The following is a 21,520-nucleotide window of genomic DNA, read 5'->3' as shown; positions in this document are numbered from 1 at the left end:
GAGGACTTTGGTGTAGACGAGATGGGTGCTGAGGGTTTTGGCGCTGATGGTTTTGGAGCTGAGGGTTTTGTGACAGAAGCCTGTCCAGACTTGTCTTGAGGCTTTGGAGCCTTTGGCTTTGATGGCGCAGACTGCTTTTGAGGAATCTCTGAGCTGGAAGTTTCTGCTGTTGAGGAATGAGCAGCACCGGAGGCAGCAGTTGAGGATTCATGAAATTTCTTCACTGCTGTTTCGGCTTGCTTGAGCTTGGCCAGATGCCTTTCTTTTTCATCATGGTAGTCATCAAGTGTCATAAGACTTGAGGGATGAGCTACTTGATGATCCTCAAGTGGAGCCCTTCTGCCAGGAGGCTTCAAAGCGAATTTCTTCGCATATTTTGGGGTCACAAACCTGTACTCCTTCCACTCCTTTGCCCATCTGCGTTCAATTTTCTGCAGCCTAATCTTTCTTTTAGGCATAGTCTCAGGTTCATCATCAGGCGTGCAATAGTCCATGTATATGTCATCAGGAATATCAACAGCTGTGTTCTGCTCCAGTTTCTTTCCTCCCCTGTTTCCTCTCTTCCTCCATTTTCTTCAGACGAGGAATTTGCTGATGATTTTGAACTCCTGAAGATTCTGATGAGCCTTGAAGAGTTTCTTCCAGAAGCGCTGCAAATGGGTTAATGTGATGAGAACCGAGAGATTCATCAGCTGACATGTGTGTACCTGTGAACAGAGTATAGTTGCGAGGAATTTGGAGAGGTCATATGCGTTCTCAGATTTGAAGATAATGAAAAAGTTTGACAGTTTGAGGATTTTCGATACAAAATCATCAGCTGACAAGGATGCAGTGAGGATTTTGAACAAAGTTTCAAGTAGAACGCATATGAAGAATTGAATGGACTGGATAAGTATAGCATAGAGGGAAAGTCGGGTCCGATCACATTCACTTAGCAGAAACATCAACTTGAAGAAATAGCAATAAGTGAATGCTGTTGAGGACTAGAAATCACAGTCTACCTAGTCAAATGAAAGTCATCAAGTTTTTTTTTAAGATTTTGCAATAGATCATCACAATGAAGAACAGCTGTAAAAAATGCATTGTGAGGAAATTTATCATTTGAAGAAAATCAACTTGAGGAATTTCACATTGGGCGGTGGCGTTACCCACCATATAAGAATGTTGATTACAGACGCCGCGTACAATTGTCGTAGGGCCCTGAGAATCAATTTCTTCGTTAATTTCTTCACATTCAGAGTGACTTTCTTCATTGGTTGAAGAAAATCGTTTCATCATGTGTTGCACATCTAAGTCATCAACTTTGCATAAGTGTTAGGATGTGTGCATGTTTTTACAAAACATTTGAAGATTCTAAGATATTTAGCACACACCGCAACTTGCAAAACCTTTTCTCATCCAAGGGCTTAGTGAAGATATCAGCCAGTTGATCATCAGTCTTCACATGGTCGATGAGGATATTGCCCTTGAGGACATGGTCCCGAAGAAAATGATGACGAATCTAGATGTGCTTGGTCTTCGAGTGCTGCACTGGGTTGTAGGCAATCTTGATAGCACTCTCATTGTCACAGTAGAGAGGCACATTCTTCATGTTGATGCCGTAGTCCTTGAGGGTTTGCTTCATCCATAGCAATTGAGCACAGCAAGAACCAGCAGCAATGTACTCAGCTTCGGCAGTGGAGAGTGATACACAGTTCTGCTTCTTTGAGGACCAGCAAACTAGTGATCTTCCGAGGAAATGGCATGTGCCAGACGTTGACTTGCGATCCACACGGTCACCAGCATAGTCTGAATCAGAATACCCTACCAGATGAAGATTGGAGCCCTTGGGATACCATAATCCTAGTGTTGGTGTGTGAGCTAAGTATCGAAGAATATGTTTCACAGCCTTATGGTGTGATTCCTTCGGTTTTGCTTGAAAACGTGCACACATGCAAACACTAAGCATTATATCTGGCCTAGATGCACATAGATACAATAAAGAGCCAATCATAGAACGGTATACCTGCTGATCGAAATCTTTACCATTTTCATGAGTGCCGAGGTGACCGTTGGTAGGCATTGGAGTCTTGGCACCTTTGCATTCATGCATGTCGAATTTCCTCAGAACATCCTTGAGGTATTTCTCCTGTGATATGAAGATTCCATTGTTTTGTTGACAAATTTGAAGACCTAAGAAGAATTTCAGCTCCCCCATCATGGACATCTGATATTCTTCACTCATCATATAGGCAAATTCATCACTGTATCTTTTGTCAGTACAACCAAATATGATGTCATCAACATATATTTGACATACAAACAGCTCATTATCATAAGATTTTGTGAAAAGAGTTGGATCGAGTGAACCAGGTTTGAAGCCTTTCTTCAAGAGGAATTCCTTCAATGTATCATACCATGCCCGAGGGGCTTGCTTGAGGCCATACAGAGCCTTTTTGAGTCTGAAGACTTTGTGTGGATTCTTTGGATCCTCAAAACCTGGGGGCTGAGCAACATATACTTCTTCCTCAAGCTTACCATTGAGGAATGCACTTTTCACATCCATTTGATATAAGATGATGTTATGATGATTAGCATAAGCAAGTAGAATTCGAATAGCTTCAAGTCTAGCAACAGGTGCAAAAGTTTCATCGAAATCTATTCCTTCAACCTGGGTGTAGCCTTGGGCTACAAGTCGTGCCTTGTTCCTCACCACTTGACCGTCCTCATCTTGCTTGTTTCGGAAAATCTACTTGGTGCCGATGATGTTATGCTTGCGAGGATCTGGTCGTTTGACGAGCTCCCATACGTCATTCAGCTTGAATTGAAGAAGTTCGTCTTGCATGGCTTGGATCCACTCCGGTTCCAGAAAAGCCGCAGCTACTTTTGAGGGTTCTGTGATGGATACAAAGGAAAAATGCCCACAAAAGTTAACTAAGTGTGAAGCTTTTGAGCGAGTGAGAGGACCTGGTGCGTTGATGTCGTTGAGGATTTTGTCAAGTTCTACTTCATTTGCAATCCTCGGATGAGCTGGTTGAGGATTTTGTCTGGGCTGAGGAAGTGGTGCTGTTGCAATTTCCTCATGAGTATCTTCTTGGCTTTCATCAGCGATGGGGATCATTTCTTCACCAATTTCCTCAGTGGGGACAATGTCTTCGGTAGGCTTAAGCTTTATTGCTTCCTCAGGAGACAGCTTATCTGGATCAGATGGCAATTGCTCTCTTTGCGAGCCATTAGTTTCATCGAACCACACATCTACAGTTTCAACAACTTTGTTGTGATAGTTGTTGAAGACTCTGTAGGTGTGCGAGTCCTTTCCATAACCGAGCATAAAACCTTCATGTGCCTTAGGTGCAAATTTTGAGCTATGATGAGGATCTCTAATCCAGCATTTTGCACCGAAGACTTTGAAATAACTTACATTGGGTTTCTTGTCAGTGAGGAGTTCATATGATATTTTCTTGAGGAATTTGTGAAGATATACCCTGTTGATGATATGACATGCAGTGTTGATTGCTTCAGGCCAGAAGCGACGAGGAGTCTGATATTCTTCAAGCATAGTTCTTGCCATTTCAACCAGAGTCATGTTCTTTCTTTCGACAACACCATTCTGCTGAGGAGTATAAGGAGCAGACAATTCGTGAGTAATACCAAGTTCATCAAGATAATCATCGAGACCAGTGTTTTTGAACTCGGTTCCATTATCACTTCTTATATGTTTGATCTTGATGCCGAAGTTCGTCGAGGCCCTTGAAGAAAATCGTTTGAAGATTTCCTGCACTTCAGTTTTATACACTATAATATGCACCCAAGTGTATCTGGAATAATCATCAACTATGACAAAGCCATATAGAGATGCTGCATTGGTTAGTGTAGCATAGTGAGTAGGTCCAAATAAATCCATATGAAGCAATTCAAACGGACGTGTAGTGGTCATGATGGTTTTGGAGGGATGCTTGGATCTGGTCATTTTCCCATATTCACAAGCACCACAGAGATGATCCTTGAGGAATTTGACTGATTCGATGCCAATGACATGCTTCTTCTTTGCAAGTGTGTGCAAATTCCTCATGCCTGCATGACCTAGTCTTCGGTGCCACAACCATCCTTGTGAGGTTTTTGCTAGTAAGCAAGTGGCTGGTTGAGGACCTGTAGAGAAGTCAACAATGTACAAATCCCCTCTTCTTACACCTTCGAAGACTTTGGATCTGTCAGATTCCATGATGACTACACATCTATATCTACCAAATATAACAATCATATCAAGATCACAAAGCATCGAGACTGACATGAGGTTAAAACCAAGAGATTCAACAAGCATTACTTTGTCCATATGCCTATCCTTGGAAATAGCTACTTTGCCAAGTCCCAATACCTTGCTTTTACCTTTATCAGCATATGTGATTTGCTTCAGAGGTGATGGAGTTAGTGGCATATTCATCAGTAGGCTTTTATCACCAGTCATGTGATGTGTGCAGCCACTATCGAGAACCCACTCAGTATTTTTGGGTTTGTCATCCTGCAGATGAATTAGTACAGCTTACCATCTCATATGCTACAGATTTGAAGAATATGATACTAATTTCATCAGTTCAGTGATTTCATCATAACAGAAATGTAAGGACGTGTGAAATATTTCTATTTCATCAATCATTAGCTTGCGTCCTATCAAGCATTTCCTCAGGTCTCCAGCAAATTCTTCAGATGATGATTTTCATCTGGAGACCTGACCTGCAGAAGTGATTAGTTTGATTTCTTCACCACCCACATCTGAAGGGGTGGCAAAGCGTTCATCATCCTGCGAGCACCATATGAGAAAGGTGGCATTGAAGCTAATGCACTTCTCTTAACAGTAGGGGGGTTAAAGTACTCATATGAGTATGCACAGAACTGGTTTGATGATTTATGAACATAATGATTTGAGGAGTAGCGCTCATAATCATATTCCTTGTAGTTTCCCTGCATGTTAGATGCATAAGCACGGGTACGAGCATAGTTTTGACCAGTTGAGGATTTTGATCCTCTTGAAGACTTTGGTCCTCCTGAGGAATTTGATCTGCGGTTCAGATTCTTCAGAGGTGATGTCATGAGGACATTCACTTGAAGATTTTCAAGACAACTTTTGGGAACCCAGATTTTCCTCAGAGGAGGGCCATTCCTGCAGTTAGTTCCAACATATCGAGCAAATACTTCACCAGATTGATTTTTGAACAGTTTATAGTTGGAATCAAATGACTCATCCGAGGAATAGGATAATTCACATGAGAAGCCAGTTAGATTAGATGGATCAAAAGGAGGCCCAGTAGCAGCAACCCATGAGGTTTTGGGATACTGCTCAGGTTTCCAATAAGATCCATCAGCATTCAATTTCCTCTCAAAGGCAATTCCTTCTTTCCTTGGGTTCCTGCTCAAGATCTGCTTTTTGAGCACATCACAAAGGATTTGATGTCCTCTGAGGCTTTTGTATATGCCTGTCACGTACAATTCCTTCAACCCTGCATTTTCATCAGTGACATTTGTGTTTTCCTCAAGTGAGGAAATAGACACAACAGGTGCAGTTGAAGAATCTGTAGCAGTGGTAGCATTTGAAGATTCTGGTGAAGAATTAGCAGTTTCACGATCAATGCATTTAAGACATGGAGGAATAAATTCAACTTGACTAGCGCTGATCTGTTGAGCTAGTAATGAATCATTTTCCATACGAAGATCATCATAAGACATCCTCAGCTTCTCAAGATCAAGCTTCCTTTGAAGAAATTGTAGGAAAGCTTCTCATGATCAGTGAGGAGTGTATCATAACGATCCTGAAGAATATCAAATCTAGACTGAAGATTTTTCATGTCATCAGCGAGGATTTGATTAAGATTCATTTCATCATTCAACAGATCATCACTTTTGTCTAGCAGTTTTTGAAGCTTTTCCAGAGCAGTTTGTTGTTTAGTGGCAATGATGGCAAGTTTACTATAACTGGGTTTTTTGTAATCATCATGTTCACAGTCACTTGAATCAGAGGAGGAGGCATTATGTGATACCTTTGAACCTTTTGCCATGAAGCAATAGGTTGGAGCGAAGTCATCAGCATAGTCATCAGTATGGATGGTGCACTCATTTTCTTCAAGATTGAAGATTGACTTGCTGACGAAATTGGTTGCTAGTGCAAGACTAGCCTGTCCGGATTCTGAATCTTCTCCAGAGCCTTCTTCTTCATCACATTCCTCTGATTCTGCCTCGGAATCCATTTCCTTGCCAATAAGTGCCCGAGCCTTTCTGAAGCTAGTCTTCTTGTGTGAGGAGGACTTTGAAGATGAGTATTTTGAAGATTTCTTCTTCTTCTTTGAGTCATCAAAACTGTCATCCTTGTATTTCTTCTTCTTTGATTCCTTTCCCCAGCGAGGACAATCAGCAATGTAATGACCTGATTTCTTGCACTTGTGACAGGTCCGTTTCTTGTAGTCCTCAGATGCAGATTCTGATTTCCTCATGTCTCTTCTTGATGATTTACCGAACTGGCCTCGTCGTGTAAATCTGTGGAATTTCCTCACAAGCATTGCAAGTTCCTGACCAAATTCTTCAGGGTCACAACTGCTGTCATCTGTGTCTTCTTCTTCAGATGAGGAAATTGCTCTTGCCTTCAGTGCACGTGGTCTGGAATAGCTTTGTCCATATAGATCTCTCTTTTCTTCTAGCTGGAATTCATGAGTATTTAGCCTTTCGAGGATATCAGCAGGATCTAGCATCTTGTAGTCTGGTCTTTCTTGAATCATCAGAACTAAAGTGTCAAATGAAGAATCCAAAGATCTCAGCAGTTTCTTCACAACTTCTGATCAGTGATGTTTCGAGCTCCCAGTGCTTGCAATTCATTTGATATGTCAGTGAGGCGATCAAAGGTGTCTTGGCAGCTTTCATTGTCATGTCTCTTGAAGCGATTGAATAGATTGCGAAGAATATCAACACGAGAGTCACGTTGGGTTGATACTCCTTCATTTACCTTGCACAGTCTCTCCCAGATCAGTGTTGCAGAGCCTAAGGCACTTACTCTTCCAAACTGGCCAGGGCTCAGATGACCACAGATGATGTTCTTCGCTTGAGAATCGAGTTGCTTGATTTTCTTCACATCAGCTGCAGTGACACTAGCAGAAATGATGGGGACACCATTTTCCACAATATACCAGAGATCATTGTCTATAGCTTGTAGATGCATTTGCATTTTGTTCTTCCAGAAGGGAAAATTATTTCCCTCGTAGGTAGGACATGCTGCAGTCACCTTAAACATGTCTGCAGTCGACATAACTAAAACTCCAGGTGGTTAAACCAAAATCACACAGAACAAGGGAGTACCTTGCTCTGATACCAATTGAAAGTGCGTTATATCGACTAGAGGGGGTGAATAGGAGATTTTTAGAATTTCATCACTGAGGAAATTCCTTTTGAGGAAATTCCTCACTGATGACTAACTTACAGCGGAAACAGTTAAGGATCAGTCGTGCAATCGTTCACAACATCAGTATTACAGAGTGAAGATTATGAGAATTGATTGCACAGTAAGCAGGCACGCAGAATACAGATGATGATTAACTATCGTGAAGAATTTGGGGTTGAGGAAATTCGGAGAAAGTCTTCAACAAATTCTTCAAACAGTCAAAGTGAAAGTCATCAACACATAATACAGAGAAAGTAAAGAGTTGAGGATTAGAACCCGATTCTTGGTGAAGACTGTTGCTGATGACCCAGTTCCAACTGCTGTGACAGTTGTACATCTGGTTTGGAGCGGCTTTGTATTGAAACCAAAGGACACCCAGTCCCGGGACACACAGTCCCTACCGTATTCTCCTTGAGCTAAGGACACACAGTCCTCGCCCAACACTCGTGGTAAGTCTTTAGGGCAGACTTCCAAACCCTCACAAACTCGGTCACCCGGCGATCCACAATTGACTGCTGGATTGATCTAGACCATGACGCCTAACCGTCTGGAGGATGCACAGTCCTCAAAGGTAAAAGGCTTCAGTCCCACACAGGAACAACTTCTTTAGTGATGCTCAATCACTAGGTTTGGTTTGTGGTTTCGGTGGGTGGTGTATTTCCTCATTGATGATTTACTCTCGTAGGCTCTGAGGAATTTGGGTTGCTCTTATGACAAGTGTCAGTTTCTAACGGAGCAGCCAACCAGCTAGTGGTTGTGGGGGCGGCTATTTATAGCCTGGGAGCATCCTGACATGATTTGACATTAATGCCCTTAAATAATATGACCGTTGGAGTGGATAAGATCAGTGACTTGGCGTGGCTTACCGAAACGGTCGGGACCCTCAACTGTGAGAATCCTCATGTCACTCATATTCCTCACTTGAGGCTTTTGGTAGGATTTGGCTTGGGTTGAGCATCATGAGGAAATCCATTCCATAGTGGTTCTTTGACCCCCTTTAACAGTACGGTTTTCCTATTCATCAAATGCGAAGAAAGTAAAACAGAAAACGTAAATCTTCACGCTTCAATTTCTTCAAAATGATTTTCTTCAGGAACCACCGATCTTCTCAACATCAATATCTTCATGAGGAATATCAATTTCATCGCAGATTCCTCGTGATTCATTTCTTCAGCTTCAGACCAATTTCTTCAACTGAAGACATATATTTTTACGGGTCGATATTCTTCAAATATTCAAACTCCTCAATGATTTATAGATCCTGTGTACACTTATAAACACATTAGATACTTAACCTATAAGTCTTCAAACCACCAAAATCACTAAGGGGCACTAGATGCACTTACATGTCCTTAATGCCGCGCTAGGAGATGAACCACCCGCTACGGCTGACCAGGATGTTAAGAACGCTTGGTTAACACGTAAGGAGGACTACTCGGTAGTTCAATGTGTAGTCTTGTATGGCTTAGAACCGGGACTTCAACGTCGCTTTGAGCGTCATGGAGCATTTGAGATGTTCCAGGAGTTGAAGTTCATCTTTCAGAAGAACGCCCGGATCGAGAGGTATGAGACCTCCGATAAATTCTATGCTTGCAAGATGGAGGAGAACTCGTCTGTCAGTGAACATGTGCTCAAAATGTCTGGGTACTCAAACCGTCTAGCTGAGCTGGGGATTGAACTCCCGCAAGAGGCTATCACTGACAGAATCCTTCAATCACCGCCGCCAAGCTATAAAGGCTTTGTGTTGAACTACAACATGCAAGGGATGAACAAGTCACCCGGCGAGTTGTTTGCGATGCTGAAAGTCGCAGAGTCTGAACTCCGTAAAGAACATCAAGTGTTGATGGTGAATAAGACCACTAGTTTCAAGAGAAACGGCAAAGGCAAGAAGGGTAATTCAAAGAAGAGCGGCAAGCCTGTTGCCAATCCGACGAAGAAACCCAAAGCTGGACCTAAGCATGAAACAAAGTGTTACTATTGCAAGGGTATGGGTCACTGGAAGCGCAACTGCCCCAAGTATCTGGCTGATAAGAAGGCGGCCAAAGAAAAATCAGGTATATTTGATATACATGTTATTGATGTGTACTTAACCGGTTCTCGTAGTAGTGCCTGGGTATTCCATACCAGTTCTGTTGCTCATATTTGCAACTCGAAACAGGAACTGCGGAATAGACGAAGGCTGGCGAAAGATGAAGTGACGATGCGCGTAGGAAATGGTTCCAAGGTTGATGCAATCGCCGTCGGCGCAGTTTCACTTCAGTTACCATCAGGATTAGTTATGAACTTAAATCATTTTTATTTAGTGCCTACGTTGAGCATGAACATTATAACTGGATATTGTTTATTGCGAGACGGTTACTCTTTTAAGTCAGAGAATAATGGTTGTTCTATTTCTATGAGTAACATCTTTTATGGTCATGCACCCAATGTAAGAGGATTGTTCATATTGAATCTTGATAGTGATACACACATACATAACATTGAGACCAAAAGAGTTAGAGTTAACAATGATAGCGCCATATTTTTGTGGCACTGCCGCTTAGGTCATATTGGTGTAAAGCGCATGAATAAACTCCATGCCGATGGACTTTTGGAGTCACTTGACTTTGATTCACTTGACACGTGCAAACCATGCCTTATGGGCAAGATGACTAAAACTCCGTTCTCCGGAACAATGGAGCGTGCAAGTGACTTTTTGGAAATCATACATACCGATGTGTGCGGTCCGATGAGCGTAGAGGCACGCGGCGGATATCGTTATTTTCTCACCTTCACTGACGATTTGAGTAGATATGGATATGTCTACTTAATGAAGCACAAGTCTGAAACATTTGAAAATTTCAAGCAATTTCAGAGTGAAGTTGAAAATCATCGTAACAAGAAGATCAAGTTCCTGCGGTCTGATCGTGGGGGTGAATATCTGAGTTTCGAGTTTGGTGCTCACTTAAGACAGTGTGGAATTGTTTCACAGTTGACACCGTCTCGAACACCACAGCGTAATGGTGTGTCCGAACGTCATAATCGTACTTTATTAGAGATGGTGCGATCTATGATGTCTCTTACCGATTTGCCGTTATCATTTTGGGGTTATGCATTAGAAACAGCTGCATTCACTTTAAATAGGGCACCATCAAAATCCATTGAGACGACACCATACGAACTGTGGTATGGCAAAAGGCCAAAGTTATCGTTTCTTAAAGTTTGGGGATGTGATGCTTATGTCAAAAAACTTCAGCCTGAAAAGCTGGAACCCAAAGCGGAAAAGTGCATCTTCATAGGTTACCCAAAAGAGACAGTTGGGTACACCTTCTATCTCAAATCCGAGGGCAAAGTGTTTGTTGCTAAAAACGGAGCTTTTCTCGAGAAGGAGTTTCTCTCGAGAGATTTGAGTGGGAGGAAGATAGAACTTGATGAGGTTGTCGAACCTCTCATCCCGCTAGATGGTGGCGCAGGGCAAGGGGAAACCTCTATCGTTGCGACACCGGTTGAGGAGGAAGTTAATGATGATGATCATGAAACTCCGGTTCAAGTTTCTGTCGAACCACACAGGTCGACGAGACCACGTGCTGCTCCAGAGTGGTACGGTAATCCCGTCTGGTCAATCATGTTGTTAGACAACAATGAACCTGCAAATTATGAAGAAGCAATGGTGGGCCCAGATTCCAACAAATGTCTAGAAGCCATGAAGTCCGAGATAGGATCCATGTATGAGAACAAAGTGTGGACTTTGGAAGTACTACCTGAGGGCCGCAAGGCTATTCAGAACAAATGGATCTTTAAGAGGAAGACGGACGCTGACGGCAATGTGACCGTTTTTAAAGCTCGACTTGTGGCAAAGGGTTTTTCACAAGTTCAAGGAGTTGACTACGATGAGACATTCTCACCCGTAGCGATGCTTAAGTCCATCATAATCATGTTAGCAATAGCTGCATTTTTTGATTATGAAATCTGGCAGATGGATGTCAAAACGGTGTTCCTTAACGGTTTCCTTAAGGAAGAGTTGTATATGATGCAACCCGAAGGTTTTGTCGATCCTAAGAATGCTAACAAGGTGTGCAAGCTCCAGCGATCCATTTATGGACTGGTGCAAGCATCTCGGAGTTGGAACAAACGTTTTGATGAGGTGATCAAAGCATTTGGGTTTATACAAGTGGTTGGAGAATCTTGTATTTACAAGAAAGTGAGTGGGAGCTCTGTGGCGTTTCTAATATCATATGTGGATGACATATTGCTGATTGGAAACAACATAGAGTTTTTGGAGAGCATAAAGGATTACTTGAATAAAAGTTTCTCTATGAAGGACCTATGAGAAGCTGCTTACATTCTACGCATTAAGATCTACAGGGATAGATCGAAAGGCCTGATAGGACTTTCACAAAGCACATACCTTGATAAAGTTTTGAAGAGGTTCAAAATGGAACAGTCCAAGAAAGGGTTCTTGCCAGTTTTACAAGGTACGAGATTGAGTAAGACTCAGTGCCCAGCAACTGATGAGGATAGAGAGCATATGAGCACTTTCCCTATGCTTCAGCCATAGGTTCTATCATGTATGCAATGCTGTGCACTAGACCGGACGTTAGCCTGGCCATAAGTATGGCAGGTAGGTTCCAGAGTAATCCAGGAGTGGATCACTGGACGGCGGTCAAGAATATCCTGAAGTACCTGAAAAGGACTAAGGAGATGTTTCTCGTGTATGGAGGTGACGAAGAGCTCGCCGTAAAAGGTTACGTCGATGCAAGCTTTGACACTGATCCGGACGACTCTAAGTCGCAGACCGGATACGTATTTATTCTTAATGGGGGTGCGGTAAGCTGGTGCAGTTCCAAGCAAAGCGTCGTAGCAGATTCTACATGTGAAGCGGAGTACATGGCTGCCTCGGAGGCGGTTAAGGAGGGTGTCTAGATGAAGCAGTTCATGATGGATCTTGGAGTGGTGCCAAGCGCACTGAATCCAATAACCTTGTTCTGTGACAACACGGGTGCCATTGCCCTAGCAAAGGAACCACGGTTTCACAAGAAGTCCAGACACATCAAACGACGCTTCAACCTCATCCGCGACTACGTCGAAGGGGAGGACGTAAATATATGCAAAGTGCACATGGATCTGAATGTAGCAGACCCGCTGACTAAACCTCTTCCACGGGCAAAGCATGATCAACACCAGAACTGTATGGGTGTTAGATTTATTACAATGTAATTCGCATGATGATGTGAGGGCTAAATTATTGACTCTAGTGCAAGTGGGAGACTGTTGGAATTATGCCCTAGAGGCAATAATAAATATAGTTATTATTATAATTCCTGTATCAAGATAATCGTTTATTATCCATGCTATAATTGTATTGAATGAAGACTTATATACATGTGTGGATACATAGACAAAACACTGTCCCTAGCAAGCCTCTAGTTGGCTAGCCAGTTGATGAAAGATAGCCAGGGTCTTCTGATTATGAACAAGGTGTTGTTGCTTGATAACTGGATCACGTCATTAGGAGAATCATGTGATGGACTAGACCCAAACTAATAGATGTAGCATGTTGATCGTGTCATTTTGTTGCTACTGTTTTCTGTGTGTCAAGTATTTGTTCCTATGACCATGAGATCATATAACTCACTGACACCGGAGGAATGCTTTGTGTGTATCAAACTTCGCAACGTAACTGGGTGACTATAAAGATGCTCTACTGGTATCTCCGAAGGTGTTCGTTGAGTTAGTATGGATCAAGACTGGGATTTGTCACTCCGTGTGACGGAGAGGTATCTTGGGGCCCACTCGGTAATACAACATCACACACAAGCCTTGCAAGGAATGTGACTTAGTGTAAGTTGCGGGATCTTGTATTACGGAACGAGTAAAGAGACTTGTCGGTAAACGAGATTGAAATAGGTATGCGGATAATAACGATCGAATCTCGGGCAAGTAACATACCGAAGGACAAAGGGAATGCCATACGGGATTATATGAATTCTTGGCACTGAGGTTCAAACGATAAGATCTTCGTAGAATATGTAGGATCCAATATGGGCATCCAGGTCCCGCTATTGGATATTGACCGAGGAGTCACTCGGGTCATGTCTACATAGTTCTCGAACCCACAGGGTCTGCACACTTAAGGTTCGACGTTGTTTTATGCGTATTTGAGTTATATGGTTGGTTACCAAATGTTGTTTGGAGTCCCGGATGAGATCACAGACGTCAAGAGGGTTTCCGGAATGGTCCGAAAATGAAGATTGATATATAGGATGACCTCATTCGATTACCGGAAGGTTTTCGGAGTTACCAGGAATGAACCGGGAATGACGAATGGGTTCCGGGTGTTCACCGGGGGGGGGGGGGGGCAGCCCACCCCGGGGAAGCCCATAGGCCTTGGGGGTGGCGCACCAGCCCTTAGTGGTCTGGTGGGACAGCCCAAGAAGGCCCTATGCGCCATAGGAAGAAAATCAAAGAGAAAAGAAAAAAAAAAGAGGAGGTGGGAAAAGGGGGAAGGACTCCTCCTTCCAAACCTAGTTGGACTCGGTTTGGAAGGGGAGGGTTCCCCCCTTTGGCTCGGCCGAACCCCTTGGGGGTCCTTGGACCCCCAAGGCAAGGCTCCCCCTCTTCCCCCTATATATATGGAGGTTTTATGGCTAATTTGAGACAACTTTGCCACGGCAGCCCGACCACATATCTCCACGGTTTTACCTCTAGATCGCGTTTCTGCGGAGCTTGGGCGGAGCCCTGCTCAGATAAGATCACCACCAACCTCCGGAGCGCCGTCACGCTGCCGGAGAACTCATCTACCTCTCCATCTTTCTTGCTGGATCAAGAAGGCCGAGATCATCGTCGAGTTGTACGTGTGCTGAACACGGAGGTGCCGTCCGTTCGGCACTAGATCGTGGGACTGATCGCGGGACGGTTCGCGGGGCGGATCGAGGGACGTGAGGATGTTCCACTACATCAATCGCGTTCACTAACGCTTCTGCTGTGCGATCTACAAGGGTACGTAGATCGAATATCCCCTCTCGTAGATGGACATCACCATGATAGGTCTTCGTGCGCGTAGGAAATTTTTTGTTTCCCATGCGACGTTCCCTAACATTTTGCTGTGGGGTATATGGTGCTGAATATTGATGTTTTATTCCCTCATCACCTAGAAACTCATCCAAGGTGTAGTTCTTGAACTCGGTGCCATTGTCACTTCTAATCATCAAAATCTTTGCTTCATGTTGACGTTGAGCTTCATTAGCAAAGTTGATGACAGTTTTTTGAGTCTCACTCTTCCTCTTGAAGAAATATACCCAGGTGTATCTTGAGTAGTCATCAACAATCACCAAGTAGTACTTTCTTCCCCCAAGACTATCAAATGATGGAGGACCGAAGAGATCCATATGAAGGAGCTCCAACGGCCTCTTAGTGTAAATGAGAGTCGTTGGACGATGAGCAGTTTCATGAATCTTTCCTTCAATGCAAGCAATGCAAGCACGATCTTTGGCAAAACTCACATTCGTTAGTCCATGAATATGGTCCCCTTTGAGGAGACTTTGCAAAGATCTCATGTTGACATGAGCTAGTCGGCGATGCCAAAGCCAGCCCACATCAACTTTAGCCATTAGACAAGTCGCAGTCTTAGTGGGTCGCTTTGAAAAGTTCACCACATAGAGACCATTTTCGACATATCCAACATAGGCTACTTTAAGAGTCTTGCTCCACAAAAGGACCACAATATCAAGATTAAAGAATGTGGAAAAACCCATAATTGCAAGTTGACGAACCGAAAGTAAATTGTAAGCAAGGGACTTGATGTCTACTATGCAACCTTCTCCTTGTAGATGTTGTTGGGCCTCCAAGTGCAGAGGTTTGTAGGACAGTAGCAATTTTCCCTCTAGTGGGTGACCTAAGGTTTATCAATCCGCGGGAGGTGTAGGATGAAGATGGTCTCTCTCAAGCAACCCTGCAACCAAATAACAAAGAGTCTCTTGTGTCCCCAACACACCCAATACAATGGTAAGTTGTATAGGTGCACTAGTTCGGCGAAGAGATGGTGAAACAAGTGCAATATGGATGGTAGGTATAGGTTTTTGTAATCTGAAATTAAAAAAACAGCAAGGTAACAAATGGTAAAAGTGAGCACGAACGGTATTGCAATGCGTGGAAACAAGGCCTAGGGTTCATACTTTCACTAGTGAAGTTCTCTCAACAAAGATAACATAATTGGATCATATACCTAGCCCTCAACATGCAACAAAGAGTCACTCCAAAGTCACTAATAGCGGAGAACAAATGAAGAGATTATTGTCGGGTACGAAACCACCATAAAGTTATTGTTTCTGATCTATCTATTCAAGAGTTCGTACTAGAATAACACCTTAAGATACATATCAACCAAGACCCTAATGTCACCTAGATACTCCATTGTCACCTCAAGTATCCGTGGGCATGATTATACGATATGCATCACACAATCTCAGAATCATTTATTCAACCAACACATAGAACTTCAAAGAGTGCCCCAAAGTTTCTACCGGAGAGTCAAAACGTGTGCCAACCCCTATGCATAGGTTCCCAATGTCACGAACCCGCAAGTTGATCACCAAAACATACATCGAGTACTCACATGAATCCACGTGTGCCAACCCATATGCATAGGTTCCCAATTGTCACAAACCCGCAAGTTGTTCACAACAGATAGACACGTGCAAGACATACATCAAGTGTCCTCAAAGACTCAATCCGATAAGATAACTTCAAAGGGGAAACTCAATTCATTACAAGAAGGGAGAGGGGGAAGAACATCATAAGATCCAACTATAGTAGCAAAGCCCACAGTACATCGAGATCAAGACATCTCAAGAACACGAGACAGAGAGAGATCAAACACATAGCTACTGGTACATACCCTCAGCCCCGAGGGAGAACTACTCCCTCCTCGTCATGGAGATCGCCGGGATGATGAAGATGGCCACCGGAGATGGATTCCCCCTCCGGCAGGGTGCTGGAACGGGATCCAGATTGGTTTTTGGTGGCTACAGAGACTTGCGGCGGCGGAACTCCCGATCTAGGTTTCTTTCTGGAGGTTTCCGTATTTATAAGACCAGATGGCATCGAGAACAAGTCAGGGGGACCCACGAGGGAGTCACAAGCCCTTGGGGCGCGACCAGGGGGGTGGGGGCGGCCCATAGGCTTGTGGCTTCCTCGGGACTCTTCTCCGGTATCTTTTTCTTCCGGTATTTTTGATATTTTCCAGAAAAAATCTTTTTGGGGATTTTCTTCCGTTTGGACTTTGTTTCAAAATCTCCTCTGAAAGGGGTAAAAAACATGGAAAAAACAGGAACTGGCACTTGGCACTGAGTTAATAAGTTAGTCCCAAAAAATATATAAAAGGTATGCATAACATCCAAAGTTTGACAAGATAATAGCATGAAACCATCAAAAATTATAGATACGTTGGAGACGTATCAAGCATCCCCAAGCTTAACTCCTGCTCGTCCTCGAGTAGGGAAGTGATAAAGAATGAATTTTTGATGTGGAATGCTACCTAGCATAGTTATCCTTTGCAACTTCTTTCATGTGGCATGAATGTTCAGATATGTAAGATTCGAAACAATAGTTTGCTATTGACATGAAAACAACAATACTTCAAGCAAACTAGCAAGGTAATCATGAACTTTCAAAATAACAAGGCCAAAGAAAGTTATCCCTACAAAATCATATAGTCTGGCTATGCTCCATCATCCTCACACAACTAATGTAAATCATGCACAACCCCGGTCTTGGCCAAGTAATTGTTTTCGCACTCTTACTATCTCAAACCTTTTTCAACTATCACGCTATACATGAGCGCGAGCCATGGATATAGCACTATAGGTGGAATAGAGTGCGGTGGTGGTTGTGAGACAAAAAGGAGGAGATGGTCACATTGACTCGACGTATCAAAAGACTATGGAGATGCCCATTAATAGATATCAATGTGAATGAGTAGGGATTGCCATACAAGAGATGCACTAGAGCTATAAGTATGTGAAAGCACTAAAGAAGAACTAGTGGGTGTGCATCCAACTTGCTTGCTCACGAAGACCTAGGGCAAATTTGAGGAAGCCCATCATTGGAATATACAAGCCAAGTTATATAATGAGTATTCCCACTAGCATGTGGCAGTGACACATCAAGAAGCTCTAAATCATGAAGAACATGGTGCTATCATGAAGCACAAGTGTGGAAAAAGATAGTAGCATTGTCCCTTCTCTCTTTTTCTCTCATTTTTTTATTTGGGCTCTTGGACCTCTTTTTTTCTCTTTTTTTGTTTTCTTTTTTTTTAAATTCCTCACATGGGACAAAGCTCTAATAATGATGATCATCACACTTTTATTTACTCAAAGCTCAAAGCTTTAGAACAAGGATGACTCCATAGGAAACGCCTCGCGCAATGATCTAGCATAGCAATGACATCAAAAAACAGACAAGCCATGAAAACATCATGCTAGCTATCTTACGATCATGCAAAGCAATATGAGAGTGACGGCACAAGTCATGAGACGGAACGGTGGGAGTTGCATGACAATATATCTCAGAATGGCTATCAAAATGCCATAGTAGGTAGGTATGGTGGCTGTTTTGAGGAAGGCATATGGTGGGTTTGTGCACCGGCGAGAATTGCGCGGCACTAGAGAGGCTAGCAATGGTGGAAGGTGAAAGTGCATCTATACCATGGACTCACAGTAGTCATGAAGAACTCACATACTTGTTGCGAAAGTTTTTATTAGTAATCGAAACAAAGTGCTAAATGCATACTCCTAGGGGAAGGGTTGGTAGGTGTTAACCATCGCGTGATCCCGACCTCAACACAAAGGATGACAATCAATAATCAATTATGCTCCGACTTCCTAACATAGCGGTTCACCATACGTGCATGCTACGGGAATCACCAACTTCAACACAAGTATTTCTAGATTCACAACACCCTACTAACATAGCTTTTAATATTACCAAATCCACGTCTCAAAACTAATTGAGAGGAATCAAGACTTATCTTCCTATTCAATGCACATGAAGATGGAGGTTTTTGTATCCTCTTCGGGTACCTATCACATTTGGGACTACTTTCATAGCATAAGCCAACTACCAAATCACGCACCGCCGTGCTCTAAAGATATAAGTGAAGAGCAAGAGCAAAAGTATCTATCTCAAAAGATATAAGTGAAGCACAAGAGCAAAAGTATCTTGCTCAAAAGATATAAGTGAAGCACAAGAGCAAAAGTATCTAGCTCAAAAGATATAAGTGAAGCACTATGAGCATTCTAGCAAAAATCACGATGAGTGCATGTCTCTCTCTCTCTCTCAAAAAGGTGTGCAGCAAGGATTATTGTTACGCAACAAAAAGAAAATACTCCTACGATACAAGACGCTCCAAGCAAAACACATATCATGTGGTGAATAAAAATATAGCTCCAAGTAATGTTACTGATGGATTGAAGACGAAAGAGGGGATGCCTTCCTGGGGCATCCCCAAGCTTAGGATTTTTTATGTCCTTGAATTTGGCTTGAGATGCCTTGGGCATCCCCAAGCTTGAGATCTTTCCACTCCTTATCTCTTTGTCCATGAGAACATCACCCAAAACTTGAAAACTTCACAACAGAAAACTTAAACAGAAACTCGTGATAACATTAGCACAAGAAAACAAACTACCACTTCTCTTGGTACTGTAGTAAACTTGAATTCTACCTATATTGATGTTGGGCTACTGTATTCTCACTTTTCCATGGCTAGTACCTCCTGATACTAACCATAGTTTCATCAAAACAAGCAACCAACTCAACAAAAACAGAATCTGTCAAAAACAGACCAGTCTGTAGCAATCTATATACTTCGTATACTTCTGGTACCTCAAAAAACCTGAAACATTGCAACGGCCTGGGAAAAAAGCATATCTAACAGCAGCAAAAAGAATCAACTCAAAAGATCTTTCTTAATAAAAATGAAAAATAATTTCGTGAGAAAAAAGTTTCTGTCTTTTTCCAGCATGATCAAACAACTATCACCCTAGCTATCATAAAGGCTTTACTTGGCACAAATGCTAATTAAAACACGAAAAACACAATCATAACAGAATTATGATGGTGTGGAAAAAGCAAAATAGAAAGCAAAAAGCAAAAATAAATTCATTGGGTTGCCTCCCAACAAGCGCTATTATTTAACGCCCTTAGCTCGGCATTGATTTCAATGATGCTCACATAAAAGGTAAGGATTGAAACAACGAGAGCATCATGGAGCATATGGCTAGCACCTTTAAGTCTAACCCACTTCCTATGCATAGGGATTTGTGATCAAACAATTTATTGGAGCAAGAATCAACTAGCATAGGAAGGCAAAACAAGCAAAGCTTCAAAAATTTCAACACATGGAGAGGAAGCTTGATACTATTGCAATAAGTAGAAGCATATGATCCTCTCTCATAGTAATTTTCAGTAGCATCATGAATGAATTCAACAATATAACCAGCACCTAAGCTTTCTTTTCATGATCTACAAGCATAGGAATTTTACTACTCTCCACATAAGGAAATCTATTCTCAAGAATAGTAGTGGGAGTATCGTGAGCACTACAAATTGTGTCCACAATGAAAAAGCAAGGTTTAGCAAAGGGTTCTCGAGAGTATGACAAGTTTTATGATCCCTCTTCTTTAAAGCATAAGTATACTCACAATAATCATCATAGATAGGGGGCATGCTTTCATCAAAATGATTTTGATCATTCAAAGTGAAAGAACTAAAAAGATCATCTTCGTATCATTAGCATATCATTAGCTTGTGGCTTTGCATATCATTAGCATCATGGGTATTCAAAGAATTCATGCTAACAACATTGCAATCATGCTCATCCTTCACATATTCTATGCCAAGCATTATATATAATTCTTCTTTCAGCACTTGAGCACAATTTTCCTTCCCATCATGCTCACGAAAGACATTGAAAAGTTGGAGCATATGAGGCATCCTCAATTCCATTTTTTGTAGTTTTCTAGCGAAAGAACAAGAAACAAAAAGATTCGATTGCAAGATCTAAAGATATACCTTCAAGCGCTAACCTCCCCGGCAACGGCGCCAGAAAAATGCTTCGTTGACGGGATGTTAGTGCCGCTTACCTAGCCTCCCCGGCAACGGCGCCAGAAAAATACTTGATGTCTACTATGCAACCTTCTCCTTGTAGACGTTGTTGGGCCTCCAAGTGCAGAGGTTTGTAGGACAGTAGCAATTTTCCCTCAAGTGGGTGACCTAAGGTTTATCAATCCGCGGGAGTCGTAGGAGGAAGATGGTCTCTCTCAAGCAACCCTGCAACCAAATACCAAAGAGTCTCTTGTGTCCCCAACACACCCAATACAATGGTAAGTTGTATAGGTGCACTAGTTCGGCGAAGAGATGGTGAAACAAGTGCAATATGGATGGTAGGTATAGGTTTTTGTAATATGAAATTACAAAAACAGCAAGGTAACAAATGGTAAAAGTGAGCACGAACGGTATTGCAATGCGTGGAAACAAGGCCTAGGGTTCATACTTTCACTAGTGAGGTTCTCTCAACAAAGATAACATAATTGGATCATATAACTAGCCCTCAACATGCAACAAAGAGTCACTCCAAAGTCACTAATAGTGGAGAACAAACAAAGAGATTATTGTCGGGTACGAAACCACCATAAAGTTATTCTTCCTGATCTATCTATTCAAGAGTTTGTACTAGAATAACACCTTAAGATACATATCAACCAAGACCCTAATGTCACCTAGATACTTGATACGTCTCCATCGTATCTACTTTTCCAAACTCTTTTGCCCTTGTTTTGGACTCTAATTTGCATGATTTGAATGGAACTAACCTGGACTGACGTTATTTTCAGCAGAATTGCCATGGTGTTGTTTTTGTGCAGAAAGGAAAGTTCTCGGAACGTCCTGAAAATTTACGGAGAATATTTCTGGAAAATATGAAAAATACCTACGCAAAGATCCACTGGAGGGGATGGGCCAGTGGGCCACAAGCCCTGTAGCCGCCGCCCCCCCCACCCCCGGTGGCCGCTACCAAGCTTGTGGGGGCCATGTGGCTCTGCTGCCCCCAAACTCAGCTCTATAAATTCACTTTTGTCCCAGAAAAAA

The sequence above is a fragment of the Hordeum vulgare genome, chromosome 7H (assembly GCF_904849725.1).
Source record: "Hordeum vulgare subsp. vulgare chromosome 7H, MorexV3_pseudomolecules_assembly, whole genome shotgun sequence".
NCBI lineage: Eukaryota > Viridiplantae > Streptophyta > Magnoliopsida > Poales > Poaceae > Hordeum > Hordeum vulgare.
This window is presented reverse-complemented; position numbering follows the sequence as displayed.